The sequence below is a fragment of the Dermacentor variabilis genome, chromosome 4 (assembly GCF_050947875.1).
Source record: "Dermacentor variabilis isolate Ectoservices chromosome 4, ASM5094787v1, whole genome shotgun sequence".
Taxonomy (NCBI): domain Eukaryota; kingdom Metazoa; phylum Arthropoda; class Arachnida; order Ixodida; family Ixodidae; genus Dermacentor; species Dermacentor variabilis.
The window spans coordinates 141,939,440-141,958,701 of NC_134571.1; the positions used below are offsets into that span (position 1 = coordinate 141,939,440).

Consider the following 19,262-nt stretch of genomic DNA (forward strand, 5'->3'; position numbering starts at 1 on the left):
GCAAGATTATCAAGCGACTATAGAGATCTACATTAAGGGGACGCAAGCATTGAGGCCCCCTAGTACTTCGAGCCTCAACGATTGCATCCCCCTGATCTAAAACTCTCTAATAAGCTTTGCAATGAGTGCAGTGATCTTGCATGCGAAATGATTGATGTAGTAAGTCGTTTTATATTTGCCTTTCTGAATCAGTAACAGCTTCAACAGGTACACGACAATGAAATGAAATGCTGGCTCGTATGGTGCACAAGACACAAGTAGGGGAGAACATTTGCTATGCCTGCTGTAACACCAATTCCAACATGCCGTAGCTTGTAGGCAATGAATGCAGGTTCATTGTTTTGGGGCAACTTGCACCTACCCCTAATGAAAGAACAGAATGTCTGCATCGTAGACATTAGTTAATTAGCAGCATGTGTGGGGCAGCACAAGAAAGTAAGGGAATGTTTGTTGCCTTTTTTTGTTTTCATAACCAACAGACAGTTTCTTGGGTGGAGCTTTATGATGAATTCATATTATGTTCTGTGTAAATCTGTAATGTGGGCATGTTCTATTACCCAATCACTTCATAAGTAGCCAAATGAATGCAGGTAGCCCCATAAACACTGTGAAACGGAACGCAGAAATTTCCAGTTAAGAAGCGATAGTGACTCACACTCTGTGCTGAACATAAAATAGAAAAAATGCGTAGTGGCAAATTGGGTGCACATTCTTATCTGCCATACAAATCCATATATTACAAGTAATCTTTCACTAATTCTCGTATTGCTTACAGTTGCACAAACCTTACTGCAGCATCCTCTGTGGAGTAAAATAATCTTGCCAGTCACAGCTACTCGTTCACTCTATTAACATATATTAGCCCCCAGGCTCTCCTGTATTCCTTCACGCATGCTACAATAGCATGGCTGTGCTCAATCACCTATTGCCATTCCACTGAAATGAAGATGGCATATATTTGTTACCAAAATATGCTCTAAAGCATAACTGTTTATCATTCTTTAAGCCTCTGAGAAGTAAGGATGGATGTTCAGCCTTGCTGTTGTGGCATTTCATAGGTTTTAACCCACCGTCATATTTCTAAACAAGCAATGATGAAATTATATATTCAAACCATACCATCAGTACAACTAAGGTATTGCTTTCCCAGGAAGTCTCATTGCCACCTCCCCAATTTCGTAAATAATTAGACATGTTGACAACCTCGACATGTTGAAGTTACCTTCACAGCCTGTGTTTTAACACGACAATTAAACCAGATTAATCAAACAGCCCTTACATCATTCTCTTAATCACTTGGTATACTAACTAGCACATGGCATTATAGTCATATTATATTCTGTTTGTATGTTTGGTGAATTGCACAAATCATTTTCGTCGCCCTTACAGCCTAGCTGATGCTGTCTTACTTTATAACAATGAAGCAACAACCTTACTTGGTGCATTGCTGTGAGAACTATAACTAGCTTCACAGTAGCACTGCACATGTACCCTCAGACCACATCGTAGACATGCCTCTGTACATACTAGAGGCTAGCCACAATCAGCATATTTTGAAATCTAGATGAACAGGGTGCGAATTCATGTGTATCAAATAAATGTCTGTTCCATTGAGAGGCTGTGTGTATGCGATATAGTTATCAGTTCACTATACTTATGGCAGAAGAACAGAATACGCAGAACAACAAAATCAAGTTCTCTCTGAAAAGCTGCTTTTTGCCACTATTATATGCAGCAAAGTAAGACTTCAGAAAGCACAAACATGGCTTAGAAAGACAGAAAGCTGAGCTAGTTGGTAAGGATACTTTATGCAAAAAAGAGGTGAGGTGTGCAGACAGGAAACAAGAGTAGAGAAGTCCACTTCTCTACTCTTGTGTCCTGTCTGCATGCCTCACCTCTTTTTTGCATCACGAATATGGCTTGGGCGCCTCTTCATGCATTGTGAGGTGGGCGAATGTTAATTCTTTTCAAACAGAAATTGAACAAAAATAGTAAGTGTCAAATATTGAATAGTGACACAACGACCTGAGTACTTGTAGTAGCAATATTTATTTCTATATATTTAGGTACTACATCTTAATCAACTAGTGCGAAATGGAGCTAACTATTGGGGACAAAGGATAAGTTTTAAATGCAAGGCTACTAATGTTATATAAAAAAATACTTTAAAAGTGTATCAACAACTTTAGAGCATCGTTGCAAAGAAGCTTTCCAAGAAATAATGGCTGCTGTATGAAGAGCTTTCAAAAATGCAAAATAAATTGTTTCCAAAAAAACATGAAAGTTGTAGAAAAAACGAACATAATGAAGGGCCAATGTTTTGCGGACACATGTAAAAGGACTTGCTGCAAGGAAAACAGCAGAGACTTGTCACATAAAAGATAAATCTGCTAGATTGAGATGGGTGGTTGGCTTTAGGCAAAAAAAAGCCCATGGAAAAGTTTTGTGCCAATATGGCTAAAAGATACATTCGTAACCGTGCTTGCCTTTGGAAGGCTGCATACGCTTGTTCACATGCAAGTACTTGTCACATATTCTTTGTTAAAAAACTTCCAATTTATATATTGACACAAAAGCCTCCTCTGATGACGGAAAAAGAATAGTATTGTCATATAGTATACATAACATTTAGAACATCAGGGTACTATTTTTCACAGTACGCAAATACTCATGAAAGACAAAACTGCAAGAAACAGCACAACACTTTGGCATAATCCGTAACTGATTATATCAACGAGTTTCCCATTTCATGTGGCAAAGTTGCATAGGGCAGATAAGATGTGATATCTGTGATTCAGAGATGCGTTATTGTATCTGAGCACAAGTATTATACAACTGATCGTTGTGGGAATAAAGAAATAACAGGCATTGATTACCAGTATGTCATCATGTCACTTCCATCTAAAAAGTGACTAACATTTCAAGTCAAACTTGCAACTGGCAAACTTGCATAGAGAATCATGTTTATGTGCCCATATATGTGGGCCCCATGAACCGTTGCTTTAAGTTATGGCCAGTGTCATGTCATTCCTGTATGTAAATGTGGTTTTGCACTATACAACTATAAAATTTTTGATCAGCATCCTAGTAAATTTCCTTGAATTTGCACCACAGGCTTTCTGTCGCAACACCCTCTTCACATCCATGATAAATGCTGTAGTCAGTAAAATATAGCTTTAGATTATTTCCTAAACTGCTTTCATTCCAGCAAGTAGACGCCGAGCAGACGCTGCGCCGCAAGTGAACATTTATGAGGGCATTCATACTTGCTGTTTATTAAGGTGGCTGCAAGGTAAATGGAGGGAAAGTGTACAGGTGAAGCGAAGCTCTGCTGTCGCATGCACGTAAACAAAGCTTCTGGTTATGGCATCAAAACATTTTTTTCATCAATCCTCCAACAATGGAGCATGTACTGACAGGACGGAAAGCAGACACCGAGCAGACGGTGCGGTGCAATGAAGACACCTTGAGGGGCATTCAGCCTTCCTATTAACTAGGGATCCCTGCAGCTTCCCCAGTACGGCAAGGAACTACTGAGATGGAGTACAGCTCACAGAACACATTGTTAGCGTGAAAGGTTGGTGTCGTGTTCCAGGGCTTCCGTGAACGAAGAGGCAGACTGAACTTGAAACATGTTTTATTGAATGGCAGCAACTTAACGTGGCAGAATGACGGCCAAGGAATATAAGGACAAAAAGTACACCACAGCTTGGCGGCCAATGATTACATACACATAGTGAGCGAGGTTGATGTGATCGCAATATGACCCGCGTGACAGAAAGGGAAACTCTATCACACATGTACACGTGTACAGATATGCGACAGTTGGGCAGTGGCAGAGAAGGTGTTTTGCTGTGTCGCCACATGTGCAAAAAATTGCATAAGGAGCATTTGCATAGCTTACATTACAGCACATGACACCTAGCACAAAATGAATGATTGCAATACGTGGAGCAGTGATATAACTTCTAAGCTGTTCCCTAGCCTCCCCTCTTCATAAAGTGTAAAATGTGCAGGGACAGCTCTGGAAACAAACATGTACAAAGCAAGGAATCTGCTTTGATACAATACCTATATTGAGAGGCATAAGAGCATAAACGATCAGCGATGCTTCTGCAATGTTTATTACTGCAGAGCACATGCAATTGACAGAAAAAAATCAGAGACGATTACGATACTCCCTAATACGAAATTTGAGTGCAGCTCTACATGTGTTGTCATTTTGTTGGCATGGACAATCGGTCTCGTGTAGCATGTTGCAAATGGAGCGAAGTGTGGCACCACTGCCTTGCCAATCTGGAGATCGCATGAGCCAGCACATGCGTGACGCGTGGGCGTGGTTCACAGAAGCCACCGCCAACAAACCTCCCAGACATTGCGTGCTACTCTGGCACCATCTCATAGCTACCGTCACTGCACTTCGCTTTTATTTGCACACTTTTGCCATACACTCCTCTCCTTTCTGCCTCATGGTTATGCTGCACCTTCCTATCCACTTTCCTCCTCATGCCTCTTCTCACTTGCCGATTTTTTAATCTCCCACTGCCCCATGCTGCCTTCGCTCTCATCTTTTGCTGAACTCGTTTGCTCCATTTAACCGAGCGAACGAGTGGTCCTCTCAGCACGACAAAAGCTAAAGGAAATGTGCTCAAAAGTAAATGGAATGACCAGCAAAAGGAATACCCTGAATGCGTGCACTATAAACCACGTTAAAGGATTGACTGAATGCACGATAGACATGGTCTACAAGATACCTTTGACACGTGGGGCTGATTACATGGGCCAAACAGGCAGGTGCGTAAATGATTGACTGTGCGACCACCTATACAACTACAGTCTGATACAAGCACCCAGAAGCCTTGCCATACACTGCGCTTCATGCCGTATCTTCCACAGGATGGGGATCTTGCTGAAATGTAGTAACCAAAGAAAAAGAAGTCATGGAAGCCTACAACATCAAGATGACCCCATGTGCCATCTATATCAGTCAGCAAAGAGATTAGCTTAATGACTGACAATAGATGGCATGGTTAGACTGGGAAGAACATCCTTGAACATGCGAGTAGGCTATATGAAGGTCTCATTTTCCAAAAATAAAACACTTGTTAGTTTGCACTTGGGTGTCGTGCATTGTTTTTCTCTCTTAAGTCCTGTCCCTTAGTCACTTTGTGCAACAGTGTTATGTCAAACCAACTAGCCCACTGGGAATTTTTTTTTAGTTATATGTAATATGCTCTGAGTGCACATTTACTTGAGTCTTGTTTGCAATGCACATGTGAAAGACAGCACGAAAAAGATGCAATATTACAGGTGAGCAAATAAGGGTTTTTGGGACCGAATAGTATAGTGCCAGAAGCAAATTGAATCGAACACTTTTCTAAAAATGAATAGCCATTATTATAATTAACATAAACTGATGTTCATATCACTGTATTTTTGAAGTTAGCAAATTTCTGTAATAGTATAGTACCTCACTAAGTATTGTATTTGAAAAACACCCCAAACTGAGCATACGAGCAAACAAGTACTTTATTCGCATGCACAGGGCTCTTCAGAGGATGCAAATGATCACTGTAGAGCCTGTAAAGTGTGGCTGCCTGAGTAACCTAGCCTGCTCCTCTACGCAAGTTCTCATGTTTTATGGCTATAGCACGCCTGTCATGGTGAAAATTTACCGTACTTTTCTGCAATTTAGTGTCTATGTGGGTGCAGTTGGCATTTTGAAATACCCGAAACGTATGAAAAAAATATTCACATTTACAAAAGGTGACCACCGAATCGAATAGGGCACTATTCGATGCATAATTACAAAGTTGCAAATATTGACACATCCTTATGCAATACAACAGCTTAAAATAATGGTTTCGACACTTACATACACACTACATGCTCCAGCAGCCAACAGAATATCATATATTGACAAAAGGGTGTTTAACTGGGCTACTTGGTTATTCTTTGAGGATTGTAGCAGCAAAACTTACGTCATCAAAATTTACGTCAGCACAGCATGGTTTTCGGAAATCTTACTCCTGTGAAACCCAATTAATATCATTTACACATGCACTACACCATATTCTTGACAAATCATCACTAGCTGATTGTATATTCTTAGATTTTTCAAAAGCATTCGACAAGGTGTGTCACAAACTATTACTTCATAAACTAAAACTACTTAACATAGACAGTAACCTTTTGAAATGGATTGAATGTTTTCTTCTCAACCGCTCGAAATTTGTTTGTGCTAACGGCATTAACTCCGGTTTTACAGAAGTCCGTTCAGGTGTTCCACAGGGTTCCGTCCTTGGACCCCTACTGTTCCTAATTTACATTAATGATCTTCCCTCGCTTATCAACTCCCATATCCATCTATTCGCTGATGATTGCGTCATCTTCAGAGAAGTTACCAATGCTAACGATATTGAATTACTTCAGTCAGACCTTACCACGATAGGGAACTGGTGCAATGAATGGTTAATGGAGCTCAATATTAACAAATGCAAAGTCATGCGTGTTTCTAGGAAAACATCTATAATACCGTCGTACTACATTAACAACATGTCGTTGGAATCAGTTTCTTCATATAAATATCTTGGTGTTTACATCACTTCTAACCTGAACTGGTCTCTTCATACTGAAAACATAATCAAAAACGCTAATCGCATGCTTGGCTACCTACGTCGCAACTTTTTCAACGTACCTACTAATTTGAAACTTTTGTTATATAAAGCATTAATACGACCCAAACTCGAATACGCGACTCCGGTATGGGACCCTGCTCATGAAAACCTAATCACTGACCTCGAGATGGTTCAAAATAACTCTGTACGTTTTATTCTTGCTAACTACAACCGCACAGCGAGTATAACTAACATGAAATCTAATCTTTGCCTCCCATCGCTGGCATCTCGCAGAAAAGTGTCTCGTATTGCCCTCTTCCACAAGTTGTACCATCACCATACCCTACGAGATCACCTCATCCCCCATCCAATTTATGTATCCCGTCGCATTGATCATCAGTACAAAGTTGGTATTTTGTCATGCAACACTAAAAGTTTTTCACAATCATTCTTGCCGCGAACCTCGCGTGACTGGAACCATCTTCCCGCCGAAGTTGTAGGCCTTATTAATTATGAACAGTTCCGTGAAGCCTTAGCTAATATTGTATATACAGGTGCCATTTAAACACTCATGTAAATAACTGTCTTTGTCTTCCTTTTGTATTTACCACTCCCCCTCTGTAATGCCCTTGGCCCTGAGGGGTATAATAAATGAAATGAAATGAAATGAAAAACTTAAGGAACATGGACACAGAAGGAACGACTAGACGAATACGCAGCTGCACTGTCAACTGATTTCTTGATTGAAATTCCCACTATTATTTATTTCATCGCCATATCTCTTCTCTTATACATCTGAGGCTGTCTCAAAAAAGCGACTTCCTTTCTTGTCAAGGCCACTGACGGTGTACTTACACATTACGCTCCTGTTTTACTTATCTCGAATGCCTCAAGGATCTCCCGAGTTAGCCTATCGTCGTTCCTTTTCAGGACTTGTACTTCATGAAATTACGAGTTACGACAAGAAAAGTTTGCCAAAGTCTGGTGCCTACTGTCAGCGGCGTGTGTTCGTGTAGTGTCTCTGCGTTTCTCATTGGACGGGGTGAAGCGATGGAGCAAGACCATTCTCAGGAGAAATGAGAAAAGTGTGCACACATGAAACAAACTTACGAGTGTCTCAACAGACATTATTTGCAAAAGAAGCCTCCAAAGCAAAGATTTCTCGCCATCAACTTAGCATGAACGATCATTGTCAGCAGTGAGATAGCCGAGCGTCTAATGGTGGTGTTCGAGCATTGTGTAACACCATTGATTGATTGCTTTCCACCAGTGCTCACCATGCGCGCAAGCTGTAGAATGTGTGCTGTGGCACAGTCACGCATAAGTTGTGCTGCCAGCGCTCGATATGGTTTCCCACAACATAGCTTCACGCTGCTTTTCGATTCTCGTGATATGTTGCAATTAAAAATTCCCAAGACAGTGTTAAGAGAGCGGTTAAAAAAAAACATACAAGAAGGTAGGTAAAGCAGCTTGTGAACCCACTCCTATAATACCTCTACCCGCATCTGTTCGTAAATGTGTTTTCTTGCGTTTGTCAATTTTTTTTTAATTTCCCGCATTTCTTTCTATTCAAAGTTTTCTTAGTTTTCGCATGTGTGTGAACACATGCCTGCTACCATGCGTGTTTGCGCTTACTCTTATTTCTGTCCTTTTATTTTATATTAGCATTTGTTTTTGCTAGTTTTTTTTAGCAAAGTCTTTACACATTTTCATTAACCAGTCTCATTCAAAGCACTAACTCCTGTACACTGCAGGGCTGGCCTCTTCCATCTCATTAAAACCTGTCTCACTGGTCTACCTCGTCTTTTCAATCTGCCTACTCGCTGTGTTTCTGTCCTTGCTTCTTGTGTTGTTGCTGCAATGTGATTAACCAACTTGCTCAAAACAAATTTTGGTCGCCTATGAAAACAGAAAGGTTTAGAAATACATTTTCTTAAAAGCGTCATATGGGTTGCACAGTACTTTGCTTTTTACCTCTGTTCATGTTTATGCATCAGTGCATGTGGTAGCTTGCCAAAGTGCACATGAAAGGCTGCATATTGCAAAAGAACACCTTGCTATGCTGTTGCACTTTTCATGCATTCAGTCTTAGTAAACAGACGGTTTCGCTGCCCATCACATATGATGGTAAAAATATTCAACATGAATAACATTGTGCAGTGGGGTATCATTTCCTGTCTGATGCTTTCGTCGTTGCAAAGACATTTTTCAGTGAATGGAGCCCGGCAAAGCAGTGCACTGAGAGCTTTTGCAACTTTCACCATTTATTACTTCACAAATGTCATTGTCTGAACCTGGCCATCGATCGCTATGCCGATGGCTTGTGAATTAAATAATTGCCTCAATAAAACACATTCAACTTCACTCAGCATTTTTTAGTACAAACAATGTTAGCAGAGCTATTTAGGGTGAATAATTGTGCTTACATTGGTGTTACTTGCCCGGTCAGATAAACAAATACAACAATGGCTGCGGCATGACTGTGATTTGATGTGCAGATTGCAAATGGTGCCTTTGAAGCATGCCCTTGACTACTGCTATTAATACCTACCCAACTGAGTATTTTGGGCCTAACTAAGCTATTGATGTTTGATAATTGTTCTCTTATTCGCATTACTTGCCTGGGCCAGGTAGCCAAAATAAATAATGCCACCACATTAATGTGTGTTTGCGTGCAAGTTGCCAACAGTGGCTGTCCTTTTTGCGTTGATTGCTGCCGTTTCACCGACAGTGGCGACAACTTGACTGTGCTTTGACGTGCAGACTGCTAATGGTGCCTTTCTAGCGTGCTCTCGACTACTGCTATTAATAGTTACCCAAATTAGTATTTTGGTCCTCACTAAGCTAATGATGTTTCATAATTGTTCTCTTGTCCATATTACTTGCCTGAGCCATATAACCAAAATAAAGAATGCGACCACATGAATGTGCTTTTGCATGCAAACTGCTAAAGTGGTGGTCAATTTCGCGTTGACTGCTGCTGTTTCACCTACAATGTCTACGACATGGCTGCGCTTTGAAGTGCAGATGCTAAAGGTGCCTTTCAAGCATGCCCTGACGACTGTTATCTCATCACAGGGCCCGTCATGCTCGTAGGTGGCTGCCCAATAGAGTATTTTGGGCCTTCGGACATTGCCATTAGTCATCCCAGTGGGCTGGAAATAACAGTAGGGGCAGCACAACTGCACGCAAAGCACAATGTGCTTTGGCGTGCACATTGGTGTGGCTGTCACTTTCACGTTGACTACTGCTTTTTCGCGTGAAGCTGGACAGTGGCTACCCGAATGAGCATTTTGGGCCCCGCATAGTTATTCAGGGTTAACAACTGTATTTGCATTCAGATTTTCCAGCATTTCAGCACGTTTCCATGCCAATACTTATATTGAGCACGATCTGTGCAGGACGTTGCTTTTTCAGAATTGGGCTTCCATTAAAAGGAATATGTCATCAAATGAACTGCTTATTTATTTGAGAGGTCACGGCAGAATGCTTGGCTGCTGCGAACCCACCGGCAATATTTTGGTAGCCCTAATAAGGGCTGTTCTTTCATTAAAAAGAAGCCATTATGCTTCATCGAGTGGCTCAATGCCGGACAGCTCGCAGTCGGAGTTGCTTTCTTCACTGTCACCTTCACCCAGTTGGATGATGATGGGTTGCACATGGTCACTTCCAGATGTATCAAGCCTGAACTTTGCCTTCAGGTCCATCACATGGTGAAGTTTTTTCCTCCAGTCTTCCACCGTTACGTGCTTGATTTTTTCCCTCAAGCCGTCTTTGACCGTGGACAGCTTGACGCCTCTGTTGTCCTCAGCTATGCCACTTTTTTACCTTTGCCCACACGAGCTCGATAGGATTAAATTTGCAGTGGTATGGTGGGAGCCCGAGTACGATGCAATCGGCCCTTTCAGCTGCATTGTCTACGATGTAGCTCAGAAGTGTGGCTTTACAGATGCTACCAACTCAAGCAGCTGCTTTTTAACCACCCTTTTGCTGTAGGTGATGTTTTTGCTTTTGAGTCACTCCTGTATTTTTTCCTTCTTCCAAGCTGTTGACGGCAATTTCTCTTCTCGCCAGGAATGGTAAGATGCATTAGCCAAAACAATGACGCTACCAGCAGGCAACTTCTGCAGAACGTCGTTAAGCCATCCCTCGAAGTGATTGCCGTCCATTTCTTCGTGGTAGCCGCTTGTTTTTTGGCCTCAGAATATATCTAAGCAGCCGTTGACGAAGCCATCCTTGCTGCCAATGTGCGTCACAATCAGGCGCTGGCCTTTTCCAGAAGGTTGTTCCAGACCCATTGACAGGACATTTGCTCGAGCGTATAGGTGTCCGCGCTTCTGCACCACGATGTCTGTCCACACGATCAACCCAGTGTGTACCGCCATCACCCATGTCTCGTCCAGGAAAAAGATCTTTTGGCCTTCTGCCCGTAGCGCTCCACGTCACGAAGGTAGCGATTCTGCCATTCAGCGATGTCATCCCGTTCGGTCAGCAGCGAATTGCCTCTCCTCTTCTCGTGCTTGAATCAGATCTCAACAAGCAGGCGATGCACAGTACACCGCTTCAGTGATGGGAGATCCATTGTTGCGTGTGTCGAGGTATGTGTGGCTGGCAGGACGTCTGGACCCCACTTCATGCAGAGTCAGAGACGAGGAGAGCTTTCTCGGTGAAGAATTCTTTATATAATGTTGACATGTTGTCGTTATCAGGAGAGAGACCAACAGAGCAGCTGCAAGCTGCTCATAACACCCCTCAGTCCACAGATTCACCAGACAGTCCCTAAGGACAAAACAAGGTCGAGAGAGAGAGGGTCTGGGCAGCTTCTGTGGTCCTTACGCCACTCTCGTTGGCCGGCACATCCTCAAACCGCGCTGCAGCGTCGGGCCGATCTGGCGGTCGGTCAGAATGGTGTGCCGGGGAAGTTTTATGGCCCGCATAGCACAAAGGGAACCAACTGTAAGGCACAGGGTCGAAACACAGCCCTCCTTTGGAAACCATCCCAAACACAGTGGGAGTCGTTTGTGGTGCAGGCACTGCTGGACAAAGGAGGGGGGGGTTGCGTTGCTGCCGGCACGGGGAGCGGCCGAATAGCAGTCCGTGGTCCAGTGGCCGCTTCCGTTGTGGATGCAGTGCAGCCACGGGGAAACCTGAGCCGTGCACGTAGTCGTGTGCCCGAAGCAGGGACCATGCGGGGACGAATGCTGCCTCCACAGTCGACACACCATAGCACTGGCCTTCCGTCAGACAAATCCCAGGGCACAAACATAACACCATATACGCTTCGAGAACTCGTTAGTGATCTTCTCAACCGTCCGTATCTCGTTGTGGCGAAAGAAATCGTGCACACGACCTCGGTGTGCACAACGTGTCATACTTCGTGATGCATCTTCTTTTCTCCGCATTTCGTGGGCACTTTCGCGAGGGCGTCGACAGTTTGCCACCCGAAATATGCGAAGCTTTGACCTCCCTCCTAACCTTGAACACTGTGCTTTCGCTGACACCGAGCATCTTGAGTTTGTAATGGTTGCGATAAATGCATTGTTTTACATAAGTACTTGTTCAATGGCAACTGATTCATTTGAAGCTCGGAACAGGAGTAGTAAATGTGCCGTGTACATGCAAACAAGCGCAAAGCTAGAGCTTCTCTTTCTACTTTTGTCACTTGCATGAAGCTAAAGAGCAGACGACGGGCAGCGTTGTGGAAGGCAAGGGGTTATTTTTCGGTCATGATCCGGCATGTGCTGTAGCACGAGAGCTCTACTAAACCAGTTATCAAAATACAAAAGTCTTTATTTATACCTAGAATTGCGCGTTTCAGAAGCATGATTTTTTAGTGGAATTATTTTAGTCACGAAGGCAATCGGACATCACGCTTTGGTCATCTGGGCGGGGCCTCCCCTTTTTTCTAAAGTTGTATCCGACTATAGTTGTTCCTTCTGTGCCTGCATTCTTTAAGTTCTGCTACAATCCTCGAATCATATATTGACCATACCAGTTGTGTTGCCATCTTCATGCTTTGTTAAAATATGCATATGGCTTTTTATCAAAAAATGCAAATTGTCAAGAATCAAAATGAAGTATCAAGTTTTCACACATTATATGCTTATCATGCTGAGCCACTGGTGTTGGCACTAACAGTGTGTACTCAAAGAAACAAGCAGTTGAATTTCTTGCACATGCAAGGCACTCACATCTCTCAGTATAAGAATGTATACTTTGCTTAATCTAGAAATACGCCTCAGGATTTCTGCTGTTTACACCAATGTCCCCATGACAAAAATGAAGAGTGCCCGAAATTTGCGTTCATGAAAACAGTGCATCCGTGCGTCCACATTTCACGACAGCGCGCATGTACTCATGTAACTTTAAAGCTGTTCCTTATATTGCCCTCAGCGACTATAAATACCTTCATAGCACAGAAATAACTTCTGAAAAACACACAAGATACGTGAACGAGGCAGAAAGGGCCGGAACCAAAACTCGCCCGCAACGCTTATGCACTGTTCACTTCAGAACATGTGCATATTGCATGAAACGAACACTTATACGCCTAGCACCACTGCGACACATTGCACGTACATATCACAGTACACTTACGCTTCGTAAAAGTAAGAACGCTAGCGCTCGAACATTCTGTACGTGTTCGCGGTCACCGGTGCGCATCGCAGCCGGCAAAACAGCTCACACGAAGCAAGACACAAACAGCACATTACGATTGCCTGCAATGAAACGACAATGAAGCTCATCGCTACACATCGTGTCATCACTTCTGAAACACAAACCAGCACTGCACAAACGTGCAATCTTCGTATCGATGAAGCGCGCACACACAACACCCACGAACACTATATGCTGATGTGGGCGATCGCAAATCTTTTCTTTTTGGCGCGTACCGAACTAGTGTCATGCTTAGAATGCAGGTTTGTGCGATGGCCTTCACGTTTGTAATGCACATGCAAAAAAACGGCCTAAAACACACGAAATCGGCGGCTTCATTCCTTCCGATCCTCGCGTAAACACAACACACATCCGTCTGTTTCCTTTGGCGATCGCACGTACTGAAGACTGTCAGAAAGAGTACAGCTGCTTGTTGCGTTAGACAAATAGCTTTGCAGGTGCTGAATAGTTCTTGCAATCATCACAATAAACCACACAAAAAACAAACTGCCGCTGCAGCCTAGGGGTCTAGGCCTTGCGCCCCGCTTCGCTTCGAACCAGCGCCATGTTTGTGCGGACACCGCACGGAGGCAAAAGTTCACGACCGCCTCTCATGACGTCACGTCGGCCATTATTGGCGGACCGCTGGCTTGCGGTGCGGCGTGCGGCCATGGGCGGTTTGAGCGTAAATCGGCCCTTAGTCTCTCATTCCTCGCCTCCTCCGAGCCGCTCCCCCGGATGCGCTGATCGTGAACTTCCTCGGCGCGCTGGTCAACTTGATCGGCGCCCTCTCAGACGACGACGCAAGCCGCCCTGAGCGAGCCTCTCGAAAAAAAAAAAAAAAAAAAAGAAAGGAACCGACCCGAGCGTCTGCCTGCCTGCCGCTGGCCTTCTCGTCGTTGTGGCGAGGAGAAAGGAAGCAACAACTTGCCCGCCCGCCCGCCTGCCTGCCTGCACCCCCCCTCCACTTGTGATCTCGACGGCAGCGCCGGCAAGCAGAGGAGCTGCCGACCCCCCCTCCAGCCGATCCCGGATCTGGCGTGCCGACGTTTCGCCATAAACGGCGCCCGGATTTCTCCGCCGCAAGCAGGCACCCCCCCCCCCCCCCCTCCCTCCCGACTAACTTTCTTACTTCCTCCTCTGCCACCCTACCAGCGTCGCGTTTGCCTCGTTGGCGCGCACGCCACCGCACGAAGCGCGCGTTCGCCGCCGCAGAGCTCGCGCGCGGAAATTCCTGCGTCCTGCCCGTTGCCTCCTTCCCCGCCGCCGCCGGCGATATCGCCGCTGTGTCAAGGTGGCGGTGGTGGTGGTGCACGCACGACTCGCAGTGGCACGTATACTGCAGGACGCCGGGGAGGGGGGCGTCGTTTTAGGCGGCCTCGAAAACTGCTGTGAATCAAGCGCGTGCGCGAGCGTTCGTGGAAACCGAAACACGACGACCCGACATGCCTGTACTAATGCCGCGTTTAGCGATGTCGTCGCCGTTGGGCAGTTTCCCAGGGGGCCCGAACATACTTCGTGGTACGACCGCCGGAAGGAGAGTGGAGTAGGTGCAATGCACGGCCGTTCAAGTGCGTCACGCTGCATTGTGCTTTAGGCGCAGTACAGTCCGCCGCGTCATGAAAATATTACTGCTGTCATTGTAGTGTTCAATGACGCCATCGCTGTTGCCGTTTGTTGGACACTGATACACGTAACAATGCGTTAAGGTGTCGAAAACGAACTCAAATGCGACTCCGTGCGATAAGGTACCGTATACACAGGGTGACCCAGCTAACGTGGACCAAGATTTAAAAATATGCAAATGCCACGTAGCTGGACAGAACCAAGGTAATGTTTGCCGTTGCATGTAGATACCGAGATTTCTTGCATTCTACATAATTACATAATTTGTCTTAATTAATCAACTCAGATATTTTAATTATAAAGAAATGTTACTGAGAAAATGGTAGAGCAACATGAAAAACTGCCGTTACAGCTTTCGGTTGCTCAATACATGCAAATGAAGCCCGCGAATATGCTCGAAATTGCCGCGCGAGTGGCCGCTCGAGGCTTATCGTGTATTCGCGTGCTCCTTTCACGCTCGGAAACACTTTTATGTAGCACGTCTTGTGCAACAGACAACTGTATCGAGAGTAAAGCGCAAAACTTGATAATCGAACTACAAACACGCCATGGCGCGCGACTTCTGCGCCAACTACAAGTGAAACTATGGGACGACCACCGTCAAAAGCAGACGCTGTATAGTTTCGCCATTACATTCTATTACGAGGCAGGGCTGGCTGAGTTGCCTCGTGATAAAGAGAGACAGATACATTTTCACAACTCAGCCCTAGTTGTGAAAATGTCGAAGTGCGCATGCTCTACACATGACTGACTGAACACGTTCGGCATCTATATCAGAAGCCAGACCTCGTCAAATTGCGAATGATCGTGAGCTTGATGTCGTCAAAGAGCGATGCATAACGCTCAGACGAGCGATGAAAAGTGAGCCACTGTCGTTTGGAACGGCGTGTAATTTCCATCGCCCCTCTAGCGACCGGCGTCGGCGATATTGGGGCGAAAAATGAAAACTTCGGAGCGCCTTAGTACCGTCCGGAGTGGACGGTACCTATAGTCTGGCCGACGCACGGGACAAGTCCGCATGGGTTCGTCCTCTTAGTCGCGTGCATCTCTGGTTGGTCGTGGCGTAATCGCGGCCACTTCCCGGCAACGTTTATCGTCTTGTTCTCGTGCGTCAAAAGACCGTCGCAGTCTGGTTACAGGTTGCACTACCCCTTCACGATTCTTGCACCGCAGCGTAAGCACACGGGGACAAGAACTCCAGAAAAAAGAAAATGTAATAATAACACTATCTCATCCGAGTGAAGCGCTGCATGCGCTCGTTTCTTGTATCTGCGCGTCCAAGAAACCTCACCAGCTATACACACCAGTTTCAAGCACTGTTTACAATACGGTGCCACGCGCACTCTGCAGCCGCAAGCAGATGGATCGCGTCGGCAACAACCACCGAGGGGGCGCGGGATAGACGCCGGTGCATCGTGTGCGCACGGCGCGCATCACGTCCGCGAGGAAGAAGAGGGACCAGGGAGCCGATCGGAACCGGGCGAAGATCGAGCCTCGCCCACATCCGGAATACGCTCGCGTCATAGAGGGAGAGGAGGAAGGGGAAATGCAGAGTGTGTGCGTGTGTATGTATGTGCGCGCCCGCGCGCAGGAGCAGGGGGGGGGAGGGGGAGGCAACCGCGGCGTGCCATCGCCCCGCGCCAGGGGGCAACGGTCCAGATTCGAGCCGCTAAGAGGCGCGCGCTCCCCAGCGGCTTTCGCCAGGCCGAACACACAACGCGGAACCTTGTCGATCTGGAATGCTCTTGATGAAGAAGAACGACAGCTTCCCCTCTGGCGCAGCAGGAATTCGGTCACGACGAAGCGACCGCCGTATAGAACATTTGATAATTGCGCCTGCTAGGGGCGCAAGGCTGTACGAAGCAAATTGCGGAAGCGCGAGTTTGCTACATAAAGCAGTTGCAAGTCGGGTAATAATAGGTGTAGACAAAAAGAGATGTTGCTTCGCTGGTCGCTGCCTGTAACACCTTTTGCTAAATAACATCTGAAACATCGGTCGGAGCTGGTAATCTTGCAAATTCCACTTTAAAATTCGGCACACTGAAAATAGCGGCGCGTCTCCATTCTGTCCAAGCGACTTGCCCGTGACGTTACAGGGAAGCCATCTTCGGAGGCACGTGTTAATCAAGGTGCGGACTTGTCGAGAAAAAAAAAAGGGGGGGTGCGTGCGTATTCATAAAGCTGTCCAAGTCGACCGACCGCATCCGAGAGGCTGCTAATTACCAACGCCAAGTGTTGTGTGTAATGTGAACCCGTTAATCCAGTCAATAAGTGTTTGGGACATTTAGGGAGCGGCTTCCCTTCTGGTGCCTCGTGTTGTTCAGCCCTCACTGTCGTCGCGGGAGCAATGTGTCCAATGTACTTGATTCCCAACTTTAGGGGATCGTCTCAGGCGTCGTGCGTGCTCGGTGTCGACCTTTTCCTCCTCAAGAGGCGGTGTTTTGCGACGGCTACGGGCAATTGGATCTGGCCGATGATCACATGACCTGTTTTTCCCTAGAAAGTGATCTATAGGGAAGACGGAGGTTATTTATGGAGCCATCTTGCATGCTGGCAGGCGTGCTCCGCCAGAATTCCTCCAGAATGATATTTAGCTTGTGCCCCGAGAACGTTACACGGCGCTCCGCACTTCTGCCAGTATGACTACGGCTTCATTTACAAAATAAGTGCGCCTTAATTTCCTCCATCCTCCGCGTGCCTCATATACTCATCAGCAAGGGCGCAACTCTCGCAGACTCTCACCGCCACCCTAACTAGCCCCGGACAGGCGGCCAGAATGAAATAAATATCTCTATCTCTCGTCAAGAAGGTATACGAACGATGACACATGGTTCAGATTAGCCTCCGTGTGACGGTATAGCGTAGGCACGCTGCTCTTTCCGAGACGCACCGGCGGCGTAGGCTAGAGAGCGACCCCCCAGTGTGACGCCCGACTCCCGAGACCAGAACACCGAAACACGACAGCGCCAGTGAAGCTGTTGAGTAAATAGAGAGTTTTAGATTAGGGGACGCAAGCGACTTGCGTGCGCAAGAACTAGAGCCCACGGTACTGCGCATGCGCAGACTCCTACGTCCGTGTCTGCGCATGCGCAGTACTGTGGCCCCTAGTGCTTGCGTACGCAAGTCGCTTGCGTCCCCTATAACCTAAAGCTCTCCGATCTTTCGAGGCGTCCGCAAGGTTCCCCAGGTGTAACCGAGCGCAGCTGACTTGCGGTACACAGAATCGTCGCTTGCGCTTCCGTTTTCTGTTCGAACAATGTCCCGGACTCCGCTTGGCAAGCGCCAGATGCGCAGGCGATAAGCCTGATACCTATAGCGACATTCGCATTCAGACTAGCGTAGAATATAGAACGCGCAGTAAGGGGCAGCGAACAGATCTGCGGCGCAGGCTTACAAACTGCGCCTCGTGATGGCCACGCGACGCACCTTCGTTTAGCCAGTCCTGCTCCATGGCCTGACGGCGCGTTGAGAGACCACGCGGCCCCTAACTGTCCTCGCCAGCCAGAACTGCCTCAGTGATTCGTTTGCTTGCTCCGTGTACCACGACGGGTGTGTATGCCCACTACGGGTATACGGCAAAGAAGCCGGTGGTTATTGTTTGTTTGCCTACCAGAGTGGCTCATACCCTCTATGGAGGATTATTGGCCAAGTATAGGGTAATTTAAGAAGACACGCGTCTAAAGAAAAGCGCTAATGAGAAATTTTGAATAGCTAAAAAAAGCGAGAACAGATAAAATTTAATTAAACGGACGATTGTCCTCGATGTTGAGACGATTGATTACACACGTATCACACGTACTCAGTATCACAGATGGGCCTGCATATAATTCACATTTTCAGCTCCCATTAAACTCTCTCAATGCCTCACTTGCTTTTGCTGTACCCACCTGATAAAAGTGTTTCAGTTGTTTTGGCCTGACGAGGCGGAATCGGGCCAGGCTTTGGCTTGGAAACAACCCGTGTGGACGAAAGGCCAACCGAATTCCCAGAGCAATGACTGTCACGGACACGTCGCGGATTAAAACCGGATAAACATCAGAGAGGGTTGTGCGAACAATCGTATTAAAGCGATATATCTATTTGGCTCTTCCCGCAACTTAGCGGTTTCTGGCCATTTACTGAAAACTTGAGACACAGGGTGCCATAACATACTACTAGTACTAGCTAACGGTATATACCCTTGTGTGGCGAACAAGTCTGCGTAGCAAAAGAAACCAACCTCTTACATATACGTACAAAATTAAAAAAAAAACATAACGTTAGCTCACAGGCGTCTCTAAAGCACACCGACGTGTTAGTGGAATTCATTGTTAACGGCGCAAAGGGGCGCAGCTCCAGACACATGTTTCCGTGCGTTGCGTG

The 19,262-nt window shown here is 46.0% G+C and overlaps 1 protein-coding gene across 6 annotated transcripts in view; it reads right to left on the reverse strand.

Moving 5' to 3' along the window:
- aop (ETS variant transcription factor anterior open) overlaps positions 1-19,262 on the reverse strand; it is a 179,995-nt gene that overhangs the window by 66,389 nt on the left and 94,344 nt on the right. Inside the window, exon 1 of one of the 6 annotated variants that reach the window (XM_075690493.1) lies at positions 18,788-18,929. The exons of the other annotated variants lie outside the window; for them this stretch is intronic. The gene's annotated coding sequence lies outside the window, so the exon portion shown is untranslated. Of the gene's footprint in view, positions 1-18,787; positions 18,930-19,262 lie in introns of those variants that run through there. 6 annotated transcript variants of the gene reach the window in all.